Source organism: Bos mutus, chromosome 1 (assembly GCF_027580195.1).
Source record: "Bos mutus isolate GX-2022 chromosome 1, NWIPB_WYAK_1.1, whole genome shotgun sequence".
Lineage (NCBI taxonomy): Eukaryota > Metazoa > Chordata > Mammalia > Artiodactyla > Bovidae > Bos > Bos mutus.
The window spans coordinates 90223659-90245955 of NC_091617.1; the positions used below are offsets into that span (position 1 = coordinate 90223659).

Here is a 22297-nt window from a genome sequence, read left to right on the forward strand (position 1 = left end):
TGGCAATATGAAAGATCCTTGTGATGATGGAAAATTCTGTACCTTGACAATTGAGTGTCAGTGTCTTGATTGTGGTATTGTTCTGTATGAGTTTGAACTGCATGGCTCCACTTGTATGTAGATTTTTTCAATAAATGTTTAGTATATATCCATGGTTGGTTGAATCCTGGAGTATAGAACCTCAGATAAGGAGGGCCATTCTAGAGTCATACATGGATTTTTGACTCTGCAGGTGGTGGATAGCTCTAGTTCTCTTGGGTTGTTCAAGTGTAAACTGTAGTTTTAAAATGTTATTGTTGGTGTTCACTTTGGCAGCACATATACTAAAATGATACAGAGAAGATTAGAATGATACAGAGAAGATTAGCATGGCCCCTGCACAAGGATGACATGCAAATTCGTGAAGTGTTCCATATTTTTAGGTTCAAAAGGGAGGGGATATATGTATACCTATGGCTAATTCATGTTGAGGTTTGACAGAAAACAACAAAATTCTGTAAAGCAATTATCCTTCAATAAAAAAAATAAATAAAAAAAAGAAAAAGTTATTGTTGGGGAAACTGGGTAAAAGGTACCTGGAAATTCTTTGTATTATTTCTTAAAATTGCAGGTGAGTCTATAACTATCTCAAAATATCATTTTGCTTAAGACAATACTGTTAGTTCTTTCAGCCACTGACAAACTGTAAGGGAATCAAAAGGTGTAAGTATGAGTTTCTTAAAATAAGATTCCCTCTGCATTATGCCAGAATTCCAGATGAAAATCATTGATTAGTAAAGCAAGTTTACAGTGGTTGAGTCATGATTTGAAGATATTATTTGGTGAGAGGATTGAAGTATTCCCAAATTCTGTTTAGATAATCACTCCATATCCCCACTGAATTTCCAAAGGAACTGCCTACACATCGAAAACACAGGGCAAAGATACAATTTTACCCAGGGGCAAAGTAGCTTAATACCTCCCAATCCTGAGCTCAGGTAAATTTAGGAAGGAGAATATAGATTCAGTTCAGTTCAGTTTAGTCGCTCATTGGTGTCCGACTCTTTGCGACCCCATGAATCGCAGTACGCCCAGACTCCCTGTCCATCACCAACCCCCGGAGTTCACTGAGACTCACGTCCATTGAGTCTGTAATGCCATCCAGCCATCTCATACTCTGTTGTTCCCTTCTCCTCCTGCCCCCAATCCCTCCCAGCATCAGTCTTGTCCAATGAGTCAACCCTTCGCATGAGGTGGACAAAGTACTGGAGTTTCAGCTTTAGCATCATTCCTTCCTAAGATATCCCAGGGCTGATCTCCTTCAGAATGGACTGGTTGGATCTCCTTGCAGTTCAAGGGCCTCTCAAGAGTCTTCTACAACACCACAGTTCAAAAGCATTAATTCTTCAGTGCTCAGCTTTCTTTACAGTCCAACTCTCATATCCATACATGACCACTGGAAAAACCATAGCCTTGACTAGATGGACCTTTGTTGGCAAAGTAATGTCTCTGCTTTTGAATATGCTATCTAGGTTGGTCATGATTTGCCTTCCAAGGAGTAAGCACCTTTTAATTTCATGGCTGCAATCACTATCTGCAGTGATTTTGGAGCCCAAAAAAATAAAGTCTGACACTGTTTCCACTGTTTCCCCATCTATTTCCCATGAAGTGATGGGACCAGATGCCATGATCTTCATCTTCTGAATGTTGAGCTTTCAGCCAACTTTTTCACTCTCCACTTTCACTTTCATCAAGAGGCTTTTTAGTTCCTCTTCACTTTCTGCCATAAGGGTGGTGTCATCTGCGTATCTGAGGTTACTGATATTTCTCCCGGTAATCTTGATTCCAGCTTGTGCTTCTTCCAGCCCAGCGTTTCTCATGATGTACTCTGTATAAAAGTTAAATAAGCAGGGTGACAATATACAGCCTTGACGTACTTCTTTTCCTATTTGCAACCAGTCTATTGTTCCATGTCCAGTTCTAACTGTTGCTTCCTGACCTGCATATAGGTTTCTCAAGAGACAGGTCAGGTGGTCTGGTATTCCCATCTCTTTCAGAATTTTCCGCAGTTTCTTGTGATTCACACAGTCAAAGGTTTTGGCATAGTCAGTAAAGCAGAAATAGATGTTTTTCTGGAACTCTCTTGCTTTTTCCACGATCCAGCAGATGTTGGCAATTTGGTCTCGGGTTCCTCTGCCTTTTCTAAAACCAGCTGGAACATCAGGAAGTTCATAGTTCACGTATTGCTGAAGCCTGGCTTGGAGAATTTTGAGCATTCCTTTGCTAGCGTGTGAGATGAGTGCAATTATGTGGTAGTTTGAGCATTCTTTGGCATTGCCTTTCTTTGGGATTGGAATGAAAACTGACCTTTTCCAGTCCTGTGGCCACTGCTGAGTTTTCCAAATTTGCTGGCATATTGAGTGCAGCACTTTCACAGCATCATCTTTCAGGATTTGAAAGAGCTCCACTGGAATTCCATCACCTCCACTAGCTTTGTTTGTAGTGATGCTTTCTAAGGCCCACTTGACTTCACATTCCAGGATGTCTGGCTCTAGGTGAGTGATCACACCATCGTGATTATCTGGGTCGTGAAGATCTTTTTTGTACTGTTCTTCTGTGTATTCCTGCCACCTCTTCTTAATATCGTCTGCTTCTGTTAGGTCCATACCATTTCTGTCCTTTATTGAGCCCAACTTTGCATGAAATATTCCCTTGGTATCTCCAATTTTCTTGAATATAGATTAGGAGTAGGCTTACCAAATGGGTCCTCTCTCTTAATCCTTAAATTAGATTCTGAGATCATTATCACTTTAGTTAAACCCTAAAGCAATGATGAGTATACACAAGGAACTTTGAACTCCTGAAGACAGGAGACAGGGAGAAGACAGCATGACCATGATCTTTAAATGAACAGTGATCCTGCTTCCAGTAAACTTGACTGATGTCTGGTTCAAGACTTGAATAGCCACCTAACATGTACACACGGCTTTATTTAAAATAGATAACCAACAGAGACATACTGCATAGCATAGGGAATTCTGCTCCATATTTTTTGATAACCGTAATGGGAAAATAATTTGAAAAAGAAAATATACATGTGTATGGATAATTGAATCACTTTGCCATACACCAGAAACTAACACAACAGTGTTATTCAACAATGCTCCAATATAAAATGAAAATTAAATAAATAAATAGCTACTTGACAATGGGGGAAAAACTAGGGCATAGGTCAGGTGAGAGTTCCTGTAAAGATGTTTGGTTCCTGGCAATCACATTTGGAATAATTTGACCAGAATTTTCACTTACGATCAGAGCATTTTGCATCAGTTAGATAAAATGACATAAGGATTAAAACATCTAAGGCCTAATTACTCTTTCATTACTCAATTACTGTAGTGCATACTTGTAATTCAGCACTTCTCCTCCTCCAAATGTCTTATCATCTGGGAGTATTACATCATACAAGGAGTAATCAAAATACTTAAAGGATCTGCATGGAAGAGCAGGGTACAGAAATATCATTCTTAAGCAGGGTTCAGTGGAGCCTTTTAGGAACTCAGGCAATGTCTAGTGGTAGTGATGCCAAAAATGGGTCAGACAGGCCCGGCAGGCCGAATGCTGCTGCTGTTGCTAAGTCACTTCATTCATGTCCGACTCTGTGAGACCCCATAGATGGCAGCCCACCAGGCTCCGCCGTCCCTGGGATTCTCTAGGCAAGATCACTGGAGTGGGTTGCCATTTCCAAGACAGACCTAAAAGGAAATGGCAACCCATTCCAGTGTTCTTGCCTGGAGAATCCCAGGGATGGAGAGCCTGGTGGGCTGCCATCTATGGGGTCTCAAAGAGTCGGACATGACTGAAGTGACTCAGCAGCAGCAGCAAGAGTTTATTTAGGCTGTGCTTTTCTCCTGTTTTTCTCCTGTTTTCTCTGCCCATTCTGAAAGCTGGTTCTCCAGACCTCTTGATATCTTTCCCAGCCCATAGTCGCTAGATGAATTTCCTCTCTGAGCAGGTTAACCAGAGATGTTTCTGTTGTTTAGAAATAAGAACACTGAATGTTACTATTAAGTACAGGAGAGGTAATGAATGTTCAAAGAATTTGAAATTAGTTATCTTGCCTATTTGGGCCTGAAAATAAACATAATCCTGCTGGGTTTCAGGAATATAATTCTGGCAGACTATAACTTGAAAGGATGGATTTTCTAATTAAATTATCAACTGTGTACTCCCAAAATAAATTGTCCTTTGAAAGCAAAGCTGTAAAATAATGAGTTGCTTCTGCTTTGGAACAGCAAAAATAGAATTCAGGAATGATGGAGTCCATTGACTATTTTTTAGGACATTTTTTGAGTGTCCTAAAAAAAGAGAATGGCAAGCTCAAAACTCCTAAATTCTTAATGCACATTCTAAATCCCCATATTTTCTATGATCATATTACAGCTATAGTTGCAGGCCTGCAGGAGCCAAGAATCAAATGCAAAATTTGAATCTATAGTTTGCCAAATTGTAACATCCATTGATTTCAGTTAATCATCAGATTTCTTTTGGGAAAATTAGAGCTTTGATTAGAGTAAAGCAGAAATCTAAGAACTGGTGTTAAGCCAAAATAGGAAAGATTCAGAGTACCCTGTTTATCCTGACCCCCAAGCCCACAGGGCCCCCTTACCCCTGCTATTTGAGTCCTTCTTCCCTTGGTTGTGACTCTTTTTCCTTGCTTATAGATGCTGCAAGTCCTTAATCTAAAGAAGTTATTTCTTCAAAAAAAATCTTCATTGCTTCTCTCTTACATTTTATTATTTCTAGATTTTTAACTTTTACCTATGTATAGGCATGATAAGACATTTAATGTTCTGAAATAATTATTGCTAGTTCTAACAGCTGGAGATATTTAGTCATATAGCTTGCTGACTAAAACCTGAGCTCAATGAAAATGTACACCAAATGAAGTTGAAATAAGATATCTTTCTTGAATTAAGATATTTTTCTTGGTATAATGGAATTCAAAGATTCTATAATTAGAAATGCTAGGAAATATGTATCATTTGTGACCTACTATTTTGTTTTATTTGTTTTTGCTATATACCCCATGAAAGTCCATAAAAAGTGATGAGGTGCATGCCAAAGCTTTGAAAAGTGCTTTGATACCCATTTTTCATTTTGTTTTCCCTTTAGTTTTTTTTTTTTTTTTAAACACTATATATTCATGGGTGAATATCAAGTTGAAATGAGCTTCCTGATAGGAATCTGAGGCAAAGGAGCATGTTATGATGAGATGATGAAAGTATTTGTGATAATTAAAATGGTCATAGATTTTTGATAGTTGCTAACTGGTTATAGGGTTTCATAGAATCACAATATATGTACAGTACACTAAAGCTTGTATTACTTAGGGTAGGACAGACTGTGAAAATATGTACCAAGTACAAACACACACTCACACCAAATATATGCATAAATATATAATCCTCAACACTCAAAAAATGTATTTCTTTCCCAAATAACAATTACAAATGGTTCCAGGATACAGGTTGAGGAAGGAGGACATGGATACTACAGAGCTGTTCAGTAGTCCAGGATGACGGTGCCTCTGCCAACCTCAACATGCAGCTTCAATGTGGGATCCTGGGATACTCTGGAAGGAAAAAGGATATGAAGGAGTAAGAGGTTTTTATGACCAGGTCTGAAAGTGGTAGACAGCATTTAAAGTAACATTCAGTTGACTAGAATTCTGTCATGTGGCCACATGCAATTGCAGGAAGCAAAACTATAAACTTGCTGTGGTTCAGGGGAGAAAAGGATGCCTATTTTAGTGAACAGCTAGCAGTTTATTTATTTATTTTTTTAAATAAAAGCTATATGAGAGAAGCTAATGGAATCATAATGTTACTGTTACAGCCATTCATCCCAATTCTCATATCGAAAATGTTGTCAAGACCCGAGTATACTACACTTTGAGGGAGCCAGACTCATTGGGAAACATTCTGAAATCACATCAGATATATGCTTGGTGAATATTTCTCCCATCTTTTCTCAGAGATCAGTAACTATTTACAAAGTAACTGTACTATACTGGGAAATGGGAAATATCTAAGTCTTTTGGAAAAAAAATTTTTAATTAATTAATTTTTTAAATTGAAGGATAATTGCCTTACAGAATTTTGTTGTTTTCCGTCAAACATCAACATGAATCAGCCATAGGTGTACAAATTATTGATCACCAACTGTGAACTAACAGAATACCTACCCCTGGGAGGTTGGTGGTTACAATTTTGTTTCTCCTCCACAGGTTTCAGAATTTTGAGATGAGAATCATAAAAGATTGAGAGAATAATGGATATTAATCAGAGCTGAACTGTTGGGTGCCTCCTTTGTCAAGAGACTAAGTATACAGAAGACAAAATTGCCCTATACTAAAATTTAGAATTCTTTTATGAAATACAATGTGAGAGAAAGAGAACTGTGGATATTGAACAACTAAGGGGGTAGATTGCAGTGAGCATTTGGTTTGGTCTTCCTAGCATCCCAAATATCCTTCTTATTTGATTGGACCTCGAGAAAATGTAATGTCAAGGCCCTTCTTTCCACAGTGTAAGACAGATGGGGCAGAGAGTCTCTTTTACAGTTTTCTAATACTTGTGGTGGGGCTATGTGACCTAGGCTCAGTCTATCAGATGCTCTAGCATAGAATTCTGGATCTTGGAGGTTTGACATGAGACTCAGAGGAGACAAAAATTATTCACACTGTAGGGTATACAGATTAAGAGGTATGATGTATACACATGAAACTCATATAATGTTATAAATTGGTATTACCTCAATTAAAAAATATGTATTCAGTGAGGATCTTTGGTATGGGTAAGAGCCTGTGAGTTGAACTAAAGATATTAGAGACTATTTCTGATATGATTTTGCTGTACATTTCTTTCCTCATTTTCTGACATTGGTTTCCCAATGCTTTTGTCAATTCTGTGAATGCTAAAGTATTCCTTATATACGTTTCCTTTCTGTTTAAATTGGTCAGATATAGTTTTTGTTTCTTAGAAATACAAAGCCCCATTAAAAAACACCACCACCAAACAACAACAACAACAAAATGTTTACTCATTTAGTCAGGATGAAAGGATCATTTGGAAAACATGTTTCAGAAGGATGAATATTGCTAAAGACTACCTTCTTTAGCAATAATGTTAAAATTATAAAATTAATGTTAAGATTATAAAACTCTGGCATAAAGATGATACATGAAGGAAAGCAAAGAAAAAATTGAGATTCTAGTTAATAAATTGAAGAAAGCAAATTAAAAACAATTCATTATTTTAACTTAACTCAAAATATCTTTGTATTTACCTTTTTCCAGTCACCCTGCGAGGTGTTTATTGTTATGATATCTTCTGCAATGGTCATGTAGTCATGCAGTCATGATAACTACATGAGGTTCATGCTATCACTATTTTAAAGACAAGCAAATGATCATTTGATAGTTTTGTGACTTCTTATGGCTTTCTGGGTGATAACAGAATCAGGGGCATGATTTTGACCTTAGTTCAGAATCTGCCTTTTTTTAATTGAAAATTTTATAAGACTCCCAAAATGAAATATTTTGCTGCATGACTAATGTGGCAGACTGATTGCATTAACTATCCCAATAGTAGTCTCTGTATGTGCTTTGAAATAACGCTTTTCAGCAACTTCCATCAAAAGATGAAGTCTATTTCACATCCCTTAGATCAAGAATTAACTTATATATTTTTCTGATCCATAAAATGTGGCAAAAGTAACATTCATTAGCCCTTTTAGTCAACTCACTAGTCATTTTAATTAAGTCATTAATCTTAACCAAACCTTAGTCAAGAGACTTTGCACCTATCTTTTCTCCCTTGGATGGGGTGATCATCATTTGAACAAATTTGAGGCAACACAAGAACAGCTAGACTACCCCCCAGCACCCTTCCACCTAACCAGAAATATATAAGTGAGCCCAGGATAGATCAGGCAAGTTCAGAGCACTTAGCCAACTCACAAATTCATGAGAAATAATGAGTGGTAGTTGTTTTAAGCCACTAAGTTTTGGAGTGACTTCCTACCCAGTAATAGTGAACTAACACAAGCAGTAATATTTAGTATTCAAGAAGGCTTTAAAATACTATTATGCTTATTGAATCAACAAAGCAAGTTTATGGCCTCTGCAATCTGAATGTTGTGAATTAAATACATTGACTCTATTACTCAAATACATTGAATTTTGGCATTCTATGAAAAAATATGTTTCTGTAAGATTATAATTAATCAAAAATAATTCAAGTAGTGGAATTAGTTTAGAGGATTAAGATACTTTTATATTTCCAGTGATTAAATTTAAATATATATATAGAGAGAGAGAGAAAGAGAGAGTATAGGTCTTCTTGAGTCAGGATCAAAAGAAGAATTTATGCAGTCCATCTGACAACAGAAATATTAGGAAGTGGTAATATTTATTGAGTGCTTACCCTGAGCCAGGATCTATGTAAGTACGTAGTCTTCATACTCATTTTTAACCCTCAGTGACACCCAATCTGTACGTTCTACAGGGAATCCATACATCCTCAGGGTCTAGTTTGATTAAAGGTAAACCCACAGAGCATGAGCTGTCACAACTCATCAGAATCAGTTTGCAGACTGCAAAACACAAAGCTGTTCTAAGGGTAGCAACATCAGCAGTGGCAACACTTTAGAAACTCAGTGAGCATCCAAGAACAGAGTCAGCAGGCTGAAGTTTCTACAGTGAATTTTGCATGGAGAAGGTAGTATGGAGATTTCTGGAGTCCATTAAAGGGGTTTCCAGTGCTTCAGGAAGGACATTCAATTGAGAGTCTTCTTTCTATGTCTGAGGAAACCAAACTACTGTTTAATGAAGTCCTAAACTAAGACAAGTGGCCACTGGAGGAAACAGTTGTTTGAAAACAGAGCTTACCCTCTGTTCACGGTTGTCTTCTTCAGAATCATCTGGGGGATGTGTTTTAAAATGCAGATTGGTAAGCTCAACCCCCTGTAGCTTCTATTTAATATTCTGAGATTGAAATCAGAAATTTGTATTTGTAACAAGTATCCTCACTGAGCTTTACAGTTAAGCAAATTTGGGAAACACTGCTTGAGTGATGTAGGAGTTAGAATATCTAGATCTCCTGCAGCAGGCAGCAAGGGAGGGTATAACTAAGAAGCAGCAAAACCACAGGCAAAACTGAACAGATTAGAAAGAGGGGATTGTGTGAAACAAAGGGCGAGTTTTTATAGTCCAAGGTGTACTTGAGAAACAACTGATCTCATACTTTTCTGTGTGACCTAAGTTAATGATTAATTCATTCATTCTGCATATACTGAGTCTTCATGTGGATCAGGCACCAATCTGGGTTTGCTGAACTAAAAGATTTATTATAAATTACCCCATCTCCAAGTGTGTCACAGTCTCATAAGAGAAATAGATATGCAAACAGTAATTAAACAATCTCATAGTTTTGATGTTGTGATAGAAGTGCAAACAAAATGAGGGAAGCAGAAAAGGGAATCATTAACATTTTATGGGAAAAGGAGAAGTCATGAAAGATGTTAGTGAAACTTAATCTTGAAGGATAAGTAAGAGTTGACCCATGGCATCTCAAGCAGAGGGGACAAGTATATGAAAAGCCATCTAAAGAATCAGACATTTTGAGAGAAGGCTAATGAACCCATTATGGCTAGAGAGTAGAGTCCAGGGAGGAGAGGAGTGAAGAAACCAAGGAAATTAGGGTCAAGTAGTAAAAGGGGCACCCGACTTCAGCACTCTTGCCTGGAAAATCCCATGGATGGAGGAGCCTGGAAGGCTGCAGTCCATGGGGTCACTGAGGGTCGGACATGACTGAGCGACTTCACTTTCACTTTTCACTTTGATGCATTGGAGAAGGAGATGGCAACCCACTCCAGTGTTCTTGCCTGGAGAATACCAGGGACGGGGGAGCTTGGTGGGCTGCCGTCTATGGGGTCGCACAGAGTTGAACACGACTGAAGTGACTTAGCAGTAGCAGCAGTAAAAGTATATTATACTCTTACTCTAAGAAATCTGGAAATTATCCAAACTTCTATGAAGATTCAATTCAGCCATCTAGGTATCGTTTTTTAACAGAAAAATAACTATCAATTTTATTTTTAAAAACACTTTCTACATTTAATACAGCACATGCACCATATGGGGATTTCCCATACGGTGGTGCTAGTGGTAAAGAACCTGCTTGCCTATACAGGAGACGTAAGAGATAAGGGTTCAATCCCCAGGTTGGGAAGATCTCCTGAAGGAGGGCATGGAAACCCATTCCAGTATTCTTTCCTGGAAAATCCTGTGGACAGAAGGCTATAGTCCATAGGGTCACAAAAGTCAGACGCGACTGAAGTGACTTAGCATGCACGCACGCATGCACTATATGCTTTCAGTATATGCTACAAATTGAATGCAACAAAATGATACATCGACACTCTAACCATCAATGTGATGGGGTTTGGAAGTTAGGTCTTTGATAGATAATTGGGTTTAGATGAGATTGTGGCCCCCAAGATAGTATGAGTGGCTTTATAAGAGAGACCAGAGCTCCCCGTTTCTCTGCAAAGTGGGTACAAAAACGGAGAAGGTGGTGATCTCTAGGCCAGTAAAAGGGCTAACACCTGCCTAGCCCTTTGATCTTGGACTACCCAGAACCATGAGAAATGAATATCTATTGTTTAAGCCAATCAGTTTATGGCTTGTTATGGCAAATCAAGCTAAAACAAGGTACAAATCCACTCTGTTTACATTTCTGTGTGTTGGAAATATGTGCAGATGGTAGGGCGGGGGAGAAGCCAGAGGAAGAATTCAGAAAGCCAAAGACTGCGTTGAACTTAGAAGTCAGGTTTAGAAGCCTATTTTTGCAGCCTATATGATTATAGGTTGTTGCAGCATTATATCAAGAGATTTGAAAGGTACTGTAATTTTCCATCTCTCAGCTTGTCTAATTCATAGCTAAACACTGTGACTTGAATGAGCTAAATGTATATGTGAAAAATTAGGGTGCCACAGAAAGGGAATTGGGAAGTAAAACTGGGAAAATATGAATTAAAGTAGAAAAATATTGAATATAAGTACCAATCAAATTAGGTAAATGCATGTTAGATGAACCAGATTGTCTTACGGTGAGGACTAGTATAGCTGTGACCCTCACACTTTAGTTGTTGATCTTTCCACTATTTTCACTCTTACACATACATTTACATTTGAAGGGCCATCTATAAGGTTTTTTTTTTTTTTCCATCTTACAGTACTCCCAGTGTCAAGATTCATGAGGTCAGATGTAAAGATAAATTTGTTGGTTAAGCTGCTCTCTCCTAAGGGCAGGGAACTCAATCATTTTTTTTTCTTTTTTTTCATACTGACCTTGTCTTGTCTGGAGATGAATCAATGAATCAAGTAAGAAATAGTAAATCATGAATAAATGATTTATGCTTGGCTTGATCAAATATGATAGATCGCTTGGGTTCCTGACTATTACTGTGTATAAAGATTTATATAATATACAAGTGACTGTGGACTGAAGAAAAAAACTGAGTTTTCTCCAAGGATATAATCCTATGTAACACTTTAAAAGTTATTCCAAGTGATCAGTTCAATAAAACTTTTTAAAAAGTAATGAATGCATTCTTCCTTAGTTTTGCCTTTTCTCCTTTTTTTTCCTTTTTAGCCATAATTCAACATCAATAATTCAGCATCAATAATATAATACCAATAATTCCAAATCAGTTTGGTAATGGATCTTTCTTTTTAATTTTTATTGGAGTATAGTTGCTTAACAGTGTTGTGTTAGTCTATGCCGTACAGTAAAGTGAATCAGATATATGTATGCATTTATCATCTCTTTTTGGGATTTCCTTTCTATTTAGGTCACTACAGAGCATTGAGTTCCCTGAGCTATACAGTAGGTTCTCACTAGTTATCTATTTAATACATAGTGTCAATAGTGTATATATGTCCATCCCAATCTCCCAATTCATTCCACCGCCTATACCCCACCTTGGTATCCATATGTTTCCCCTCTAAATCCATGTCTCTATTTCCATTTTGCAAATAAGCTTTTCTATTCCATTTTTCTAGATTCCACATATATGCATTGGTAATGGATCTTTCTTACTGATCTACTAACTCAAATTTCTGGAAAATTCTCTACAGTCTTTGACCAGCAATAAACTAATAATACATTTACTATAGTCAATGATGAACTAAGAGATAAACGATTGAATTTCCTCTGGATAAGTTCTCATATGCCAAGTATTTCTGAGATGAGGAGGGAGGGATGGAAAGGAGATAACAAGGCTACAGGAAGGAGATTTCAAGGCACCCCAAGAAAGCAAGGCTAATTTCAGCTTTTCAGGCTAACACCTCCTAAAGATGATCCATCTGATTTACCAACTTGTATTGCATAATTTTTCATGTGAGCCTTTTAGAAGAATAAATTGGGAGTTGATTGATGAATGACTACTCTGAAATTGGGAATGTATGTCACACACAGTGTGTTGGAAGCAGAGGTTTGAGATGGGAAATATTTTGCTTTCTCTGGTAATTGAAATGACTATAATTCTTCATAAATGTTATAACATAATGAAAAGCACTATATGCCATGAATTTGCTGTCATCAACAAAGTAGAAATAATGGCGACAGTCTGAATCATGGGCTTGGCAATCTGAGTATCCTGTAAAATCATCTTTCTTGATCTTAAAAAATATGTGAGCACTAGTCAGTGTAAAATAGAAATCCATATACTATGCAAAGTTTATGCTATATTATAAAGAATCGAACAATAAAAAGTGTTTTTAATATATTAACCACAACTTTATAATTTCTATTGGATGAATTAATTTGACAGAGTATGTTAAATGTATTCTATGCTGTACACCCTAAGAGAACAAAAAATATCCAGGCAAAGGTAGATGCAGATGGGCTTAAGAAAGCACATTATATTGATGAAATTCAGAGATGTCATAAGAAAGAGCACTGGGGATATTTCTAGCCTATTCCAAAGGAGAACATTTGACCTCACTTTATACAGATCATAGAAATATACTTTACTCTGCAGAATAATAAGTACAGTTTGTTTGCTTGTTTGTTTTCGGCAGTCCTTTCTGAGGCTTATTTTCTTTTTGATATTCTCATATTTCAAGTTCCATTCTGGGCACTTAAATGAATTTCTAACTTTTGAAGACCATTTCATTTTGAAGTTCTCAGGCTCTTTAAAATATTCATATTAGCAAGGAAGATGTAAAGAATATATCAAAAACAATCTAAAATAATTAACAGGGTTGTGCTCAGTCACTTCAGTCGTGTCTGACTATTTGTGACCCTATGCACCATAAACCCGAGAAGCTCCTCTGCCCATGGGATTCTCCAGGCAAGAACACTAGAGTGGGTTGTCCTGCCTTTCTCCAGGGGATCTTCCAAACCCAGGGATTGGACCTGTGTCTTCTGTATCTCCTGCATTGCAGGGAGGCTAGTTACCCACTAAGCCATGTTGGAAGCCTAATAAACTGGGTTAAGTAAGCAAAATTCTGACTTCAAAGGTTCTTGCACCCTATTAAATACACCCCTGGGCTTCCCTCATAGCTCAGTTGGTAAGAATTTGCCTGCAATGCAGGAGACCCCAGATGGATTCCTGGGTCAGAAAGATCCACTGGAGAAGGGATAGGCTACCCATTCCAGTGTTCTTGGGCTTCCCTTGTGGCTCAGCTGGTAAATAATCTGCCTGCAATGTGGCAGACCTGGGTTAAATCCTTGGGTTGGGAAGATCCCCTCCATTCAAGTATTCTAGCCTGGAGAACTCCATGGACTGTATAGTCCTTGGGGTCCAAAGGGTCGGACATGACTGAGAAACTTTCACTTTTTCAAATGTAGGCACTACCTGTGAGTATGATGGAGGTCACTCTCATGATTAGTTTACTTACATAGCAAAGGTGAAGGGATTTTGGAAATGTACTTAAGATCTCTGATCAGTTTTACCTTGATTTAATCAAAAGGAGATCTTACCAAATCAAGTGAGTTCTTTACCTTTGAAAGACAGATTAGTCTTTCCTTGAGTTCAGAGACATTTTCATGCAGGCCTTGCAAAAACAAACTACCCTGAGTTATACAGCTGCAAGAAAGTGAATTCTGCCAATAATCACATGGGCTTGGAAGAGGACTCCACACTGTAAATGACACTGTAGACCTGGCTGACATCTTATTGCAGCTGTGTGAGACCCTGTGCAGTGGAGTTGTAATGTAAGTTGTATCTGGGGCTTCCCTGGTAACTAAGAGGTAAAGAGTCTGCCTGCTAATGCAGGAGGCCTGGTTCAATCCCGGGGTTGGAAAAATCCCCTAGAGAAGGAAATGGCAGCCCACTCCAATATTCTTGCCTGGAGAATCCCATGGATGGAGGAGCTTTGTGGGCTACAGTCCATGGGGTCACAAAAGAGCCATAACTTAGTGACTAAACAATAACAACAAAGTTGTAGCTGGACTACTGACCTACAGAAACTATGAGATGATACATTGTTGTTTTAAGCTGCAAAATTTGTTGTGATTTGCTTATATCTGTAGAAAACTCACTAAAGGATATAAGGAATGTGTATAGTTACATCAGCATCAATAACAATCTCTGTGAAAGTGAGAAGTGAAAGTCATTCGGTTGTGTCAGACTCTTTGTGACTCCATGGACTATACAGTCCATGGAATTCTCCAGGCAAGAATATTGGAGTGGATAGCCTATTGCTTCTTCCAGTGGATCTTCCCGACCCAGGAATCTAACCAGGGTCTCCTGAATTGAGGCAGATTCTTTACCAACTGACCAATCTCTGTAGATAACTGTATATAGCTATAAATAGATTTATTATAAGGAATTGGCTCATGCAATTTGAAGCCTGAGAGATCTAAGATTTGCAGATGGAGACCCAAGATTACCGATAGTGTAAGTTCTAGTCCAGGTCTGAGTTTAAAGGTCAAAGTCAAGTCAAGTCGCTCAGTCGTGTCCGACTCTTCTCGACCCCATGGCCTGCAGCCTACCAGGCTCCTCCGCCCATGGGATTTTCCAGGCAAGAGTACTGGAGTGGGGTGCCATTGCCTTCTCCGTCATATCTCTTATTCGGAAGAAAATTTGGACATAGGGGGTCTCTGTCCATTTCCATTGTCTTTTGCAGAATAATTCTAATTGCAGGATGGTATTGTAATTTGAAGTTCCATCCTCAGGCCAGTGTTCCTCGTCCCCCAGTGGATAGTGTGGCCACACAGTGGCACAAAAGAATTTCAAACGACTTCTCCTTAGAGCTAGAGGGTCGAATAGCTTCCAGTTATCAAGGATGCATCTCAAAGGCATCTGCCGGGAAGTGGATTGGTTATTTTCCATCTTAACTGGAGGTCTTCTGGAATCTGAGACTGGGCCGCGTGAGCTTTCTGCTGAGTTCATTTTTCGCTGTCCCGGTTTCCAGCACAATGGACCTTCCCCTGCCTTGGGTTTCTTCACCTTTCTCTTCTAGCGTGGGAGCTTGCTGAGTTGGGTTCCTGCTGTGCTTGGCCTCTTCCTCGGAGGTTGTTTCAGCCAGGTTAAATCTGAGTCACGGCACCATAGATGTCACGCGAGTGTATGTTCCTCGGTTCTTTGTCTCGTCACAACAAAGATTTGGAGCAACGGACATTAAAGCCCTCGGCGCGTCACAGCTCTCGGGTCTTGGACAAACCGTGCTACAGCTCTTAGGCAAATCAGTGTTACAGCTCTATTTCATTTAAAAGATATCAGGAGAATCCAAGACTTGAAGAGAAGAGAGTGGAGGAGCACGCAGGGGAGGGAGAGAGTGAGAGAGTGGGAGAGAGTGAGAAAGTAGGAGAGAGAGAGTGAAAGAGAGAGAGAGCATGCACGCATGCAAGAGAGAGGTAGAAGACTGATATCCCACTTAGAGACAGTCAAGCAAAGAGAGGGATTTCTCTCTTAATTGTTTTTATTCTATTTGTGCTTCCCAGATTGGATGAAGCCACTCAAATTGAGGAGTGCTTTATTCAGTCTTTCAATTCAAAAGTTAATCTTATCTAGACACACCTTCACAGACACAACTAGAATATTGTTAAACTAAATATCTGCACCCCATGTCCCAGTTAAATTGACACATAAATTAATCATTACAAGAGATAACAAAAGGGATAACTTTATGTAAATACTAGACATTTCTTGTAGATCTGCTTTAAGATAAAATCCAATGTATGGCATAAGGTGAATGAGAAATTTAAAAGTTTGCAGCTCTAATAGTTTATTCCATTCTTTTTTATATTAATATTTATTTTAGGTTTTCTATCCTTAATATTTTTTAATACAATGCTCATTCATTGCTTCAAAGAAACAAATTACTGAATAACTAATATTGGGCATAAGTGTCTGTGGGTCAAACCAAGGTTAGGCACTCTTCTCTATTCTTCAAAGCATTAAAAAATACTACATGTGTTTTTAAAAAAATTTTCTTGGCCACACCCCATGGCATATGGGATCTTAATTCCCCAACCAGGGGATGAACCCACACCTCCTGCATTGCAAAGCAGCATCTTAACCACAGGACGACCAGGGAAGTCCCTATATGTATTATTTAATTTAAACAAATTTGAATACTTACTAGGTGCAAAATAATGTACTATGTACCTTGAGTAATATAAAGAAGAGTTGATAGAAGCATTAGTCCTAAGAAATAATATCTGATGGGAACAGTGCAGATGCATATGCAATACTATAAATAGGTTAAAGTAAAAATCTTATGAGATTATGGGAAAGGAAGAGATGAGTTCCAGGGGGGAAGATCAGTTCTAGTGGAGATTATAGCTTTCAGAGAAAACATAGTATTTAAAGTCAATATTGAAACATAGAGAGGACTTTGAAATGTTGGAATACGGTAAAGTTTATTACATTAATAGATAATTATTAATAGATAATATGAACAGGCCATGCCTGCTGCAAATACTTTTCAGGGCACAGGGACATTAAAATAGCAAGACATTTGGACTTGGAAAACTTGTCTATATATCAGTTTGTGCACTTATGATCAAGCTTAACTTTTCTGAACCCAAGATTTCTTGACAATAAAATGGGATAATATTAAAATCTGTATTCATGTTGTGACAAATGAGATTATGTGATTAGTTTGATTAAAATAAAATTTGCTTTGCCAATTACTGTTTCCCAATGCCTTCTGTCAAGTCCCCATCAATAGCTGAGCAAGGGGCTCTCTAAAGGATATTTCTGTATGATTATATATATATATATTTCACCTATTAAAACAATCTCATTTCAGTTGAGACTTTGTTTTAAAAAATTCAACCTTATATTTTTATTGAAAGAGTTTCCTTTCTCCATAGCACACAGACTTTTGGCTCCCACAGTGTAGAGCAGAAAAGGGAGAGAGGAGAAGTTCGGGCAGAATATCCCAGTTTCTCTTTTTCTTCTCAGGTCCTGGGACAAGGCAGAGAGATTATAAAATGATGAACTTATAAAGAGAGGACAAGGATTGTTTTCTGCAAAATTTTAATAGTCTATAGAAAAATTTTTCCTTTTAAACTATGGTGTGCATATTCTTTTTTGTTCTCATAAATGTATGATTTGGATTTTCTTGCACTCTTAGCACATGGATTCTGAAGAGAAGTGTGGAGGGGTCCTGGTGGTTTTTCAGATTTCAGGCTCAAGGGCTCCCAGTTCCCCTTCTAGGTCAATAGATTGTTTCCTTCTGATAATATGGGACTACTAAGTACACACTCTGAATCTCAGAACCCGTCTTGGTTCTTAAGGGCTTATAACCTCCAGCCCTGTTCTTCCTGATTTCCCCACAGGCTGCAATCAAGTGACTCGGATATTGTCTTTCTTTTTTTTCCCCCCTGATGTTTTCTGAGCTCTGCCTCCTCTGAGTTCATGGAAAATTTTCAGGCCCCAGTCTCTCAGTCTCCCTCCAGTGCTTACACTCTGTTCTGTCTCAGCTAAGCTCCACACTTACCTCTGAGGAAAGGCTTTCCTATTCTTTTGAGTGTGAATATTTTCCAGAGATTTCTGAGGTCTTCCCTTTTATAGTCCCCTTTTTGCTCCAAGTATCATTTCAGTTTCCTATTTGGGGCTCCTGCCAGCCTCTGACTTTGTTCAATTCAGAGCTTGTAAGTTTTCTTAAGTTTGTTAAGTTTGAACTCAACATTCAAGAAATGAAGATTATGGCATCCAGTCCCATCACTTCATGGCAAATAGGTGGGGAAACAGTGGAAACAGTGACGGACTTTATTTTCTGGGCTCCAAAATCACTGCAGATGGTGACTGCAGCCATGAGATTAAAACAAGCTTGCTCCTTGGAAGAAAAGCTGTGACCAACCTAAACAGCATATTAAAAAGCAGAGACATTATCTTGCTAACAAAGGTCTGTCTAGTCAAACCAACTAGACAGGAGTCTAGTTTTTCCAGTGGTCATGTATGGAGGAGAGAGTTGAACCATAAAGAAAGCTGAGCGCTGAAGAATTAATGCTTTTGAACTGTGGTGTTGGAGAACACTCTTGAGGGTCCCTTGGACTGCAAGGAGATTCAACCAGTCAATTGTAAAGGAAATCAGTCCTGGCTATTCATTGGAAGGACTGATGCTGAAGCTGAACCTCCAGTACTTTGGCCATTTGATGCAAAGAACTGACTCATTGGAAAAGACTCTGATACTGGGAAAGATGGAAGGCAGGAGGAGAAGGGGACGACAGGTGATGAGATGGTTGGATGGCATCACCAACTCAATGGACATGAGTCTGAGTAAACTCTAGGAGTTGGTGATGGACAGGGAGGCCTGGCATGCTACAGTCCATGGGGTTGCAAAGAGTCAGACACGACTGAACTGAATCTATATTCTAACCCAATACTTACACATGACTAAGTGACTGAACTGAAATGAAGTTTTCTTCAAGTTGAAATAAACCTAAGATTATGTGTGCTTGCTATTTTTATTTTTTTTCCGGAAGAATGTGAGAATATTCAAATCTAAGCTGCTACATTTTTTCTAATGGAAGCACTTGTTTTCACCAAATTTTATGACTGCAACATTCTCCTATAGGTCTCAAAATTTTAGACATATTTCATATAACACTCAATATGCTTACTTTTGGTAGTTGAAATCCTCTTTAAGACCTTGATGCCTCTAATTTTTGAAGACTTGGGTAGTGAAACCCTTGGTAATTATTAGTCAAATCCATTTCACCTGCTTTCACCAATCAAAGTTGTTTTAATTTCTCCTATGAAAGACTTGCATGTCCTTTACCTGGAAGTAACCTAAACAATGAAATGTTTGCCAGAGTTGTTTTTCAGGAATTTCAAGTCATCTTCATCAAGTTGGAGCTGAGCTGGTTAAAACTGAATAAGGCCACCAAGCCTCCAACTAGGCAAGCAAAAGTGTTCACTCTGTGATATTTTGACATAAGAGAGTAGAAAACTCCAGCCTCAGATCTTCTATGTGCCTTCATTCTAGACCATGCAGAGGCCTGTAGCCTAGCTACACTTGTGCAGAACTACAATTACTAAACCTTTTCCAATTACATTTCCCTGTGCTCACAATGCCTTGGACTGCCCTGCTTCTTTATTGGCTATCTTAGAAATAATCCCTTGCCTTTGAGGAGACAGTCCTGAGATTGGTCTTGTCTCCTCGGTTGGCTGCCTTGTGAATAAGCATTCTCCTTGTTGCAAACCATGGTGTCTTAGCATTTTGACTTGCTGTATGTTGTGCAAATGAATCTGGGTTCCATCATAGTAGACTTGTTGTCCAGGAACAGACAGGAAGGTGAGTTTGTAAAAATGACGAAACTTCACCGTGTGTAGGTGTAGACCATCTTGGTCTGAGCATGGCTGCTTTCCGTGTGTCTCTGGAATGGGCAATCCTCTAGAATGATTTTTGGTCTCTCTGATCTAAGTTCCTTTACTCGCTGCTTAAAGGTAGAAACAGGTACCGTGGTGAGGCTGTGTGGACAAAAATGAGGAAATGTATGCAGATGTGGTGGTCCTCCATTTTCACCCGTTTAGTTGCTCCTGGCTCCCCTCCAGCTCTGATTTTCCTTAATGAGGCTTTAATGGCCACCTGTTTTGATAATTTTTTTTTTTTTCCTGTGCATTCTTGGATATCTCATGCTTGCTGGTCCATTCAGGAAATCTCTTCCAGCTTAGCTTTTTTTTTTTTTTTTCTTGTTATACATTTCTGCCATTTTGGGGGGATACAAGGTGGATCAGAAAGACTATCATGTATTTTTAGATATCTGCCTTTAGCTGGAAATCAATGTTTTCTTCACTTTTTGACATTTTGGTCACATTCCTCTGGATAAAGTCTGGTTTATCAGTGTTCTTTTAAATTGCTGCACAGTACTGAATGAAATATTCTATTTGCTCTGTCATGAAAAATATGTGAGCCATCACCTCCCTTGGCCATTAAATTCCTATGAATTCAGGATAAAATTAGCACTTTTGAGAGTCATCATATTTGCTCTAATAGAAATTAAATCAATTAACACCAGAAGTTCTTTTAAAATGTTATTTTTGTAGATAATATTGATGTTAAGCTAAACAGTCTGTCTTATACTCATGCAGTTGAATTTTTGATCTATTTCACTTCTTTATCCCTGTCTTTTTAATTTGATTTGTCTCCTGATTCATTACCTAGCACTTCCTGCTTTCATGAAAATTATGATCAATATGACCAAAGCTAAAAATAACTTTTTCAAACAACCACTGTATTTTTTTCTTGAATATGCAATTCACATACTAAATAATTTTAGGGATATTTTAAAAATTTTTATTAGTTTAAGTACTTTTGTAGAGGAGCTATTCATTCAATGAATATTTATTGAGTACCAAGTCAAACTTAAGATATTAGAGACAGACAAAGTCAAACAGACCCTTACAGAATTTTTTGGTGAGAGGAAAGGACTATTGATAGCAACAAACATGCATTTCAGAACCATAACAGTGGAAGATTATTGTTTTGCCAAGAAATAAATAAGATGATTTGAGAGACAGTAACGAAGTGGCTACTTTAGATTTGCTGTTCCTGATAAATAATTTTTTGTGTTAAGGGCAGTGTTGGATATAAGAACATGGCCTCAGGAACATGACACTTGAAAAAAGTTCCTGAACAATTTTTAGCTGCAGCCTTTATACACCAGGGTGTCCAAAAAAGACTAAGGCTTCAAAATAAGAATTCACCAAGGATCCCTAGCCAGTTGAGCTGCTAGGTAACCTAAGGAGGTGAGAATTACAGTTCCCAAATGAGCTGATGATGTTATATGTATCATAAGTTTTATGCTTATTTTGATTATGATCAAAATACTTCCTGTTTTACCTTAAATGATCTAAAAAGTTTCATCTTAGGGAAATTGAGACAATAGTATAGATACATAGATGTAGGTGTTTTTTCCTGCAAATAATTGCTTTAGCAAAAATTGACTTTATAGCTTCAAATCTATATACTTCCCACTTGCCTCAAGTTCTAGTGTTGTTTCAAATTGTTACTCTAGAATTGTTCACAGATGGTCTTTGCTTCAGATCCTTTACTTACAACATTATTTTTTTTAATTTATATTTTTTTCCATCTTAATGTTTCTGTAACATCCCTTACCTTCCATAATTTTTATTCATTATCTGATCTTGGGAAAAATATGTATTTTTATTCACTGTCAGTTGTAGAAACTGATATTTCTTTATAGAGCAACTTGAAAAAACTGTTGAAATTTAGGGTTCATGGAGATCTTCCATTTCAAAATGGCAGATTAAACATAACTTTTTTTCCCTTAAAGCCCCGTAAAAATGACAAAAACATACCAGAAGCATAAAAGCAGTGAAATTTTATAGAAATGAATATGATAGAGCTAATGCATTCTTGAACAATGGTTTTCCACACACTTCCCTAAAGTACAAAATGGAGGAGTGTTTTTTTTTCTTTTTTTCTTCCTAAGGAAAAGATGCAGAAACATCTGCCTCTAAGATTGGAGGTGCCTTTTGTGCTGATTTTAAAGGAATATAGACATTCCTCTCTCACCACCTCTCCCATGAGGAGCACTATAAAACTCAGTTTAACTAACAACTTAACCCGTCATGTGGGACAGAACTTTCCCTAGACTCTTGAAATGTTCAAGCACATAGAAGTGTGATTGTCTTCCCTTTTCCAGGCAGGAAGACCGTCCAGACTGTTCTAAGCAGCTTCGTTTTTCTTCTAATCATTCACTGAAGAAATACATATTGGATGCCTACTTGTTGCCAGATACATGAGGCGTTTGGCATAAAATGG

General features: G+C 37.9%; 1 non-coding gene across 1 annotated transcript; it reads left to right on the plus strand.

Moving 5' to 3' along the window:
• The first annotated feature begins 316 nt into the window (after window positions 1–316).
• LOC138989599 (U6 spliceosomal RNA) lies at window positions 317–420 on the plus strand. The gene has a single exon (XR_011465863.1). It is a non-coding gene; the product is annotated as a U6 spliceosomal RNA (small nuclear RNA).
• Window positions 421–22297: the final 21877 nt, after the last annotated feature.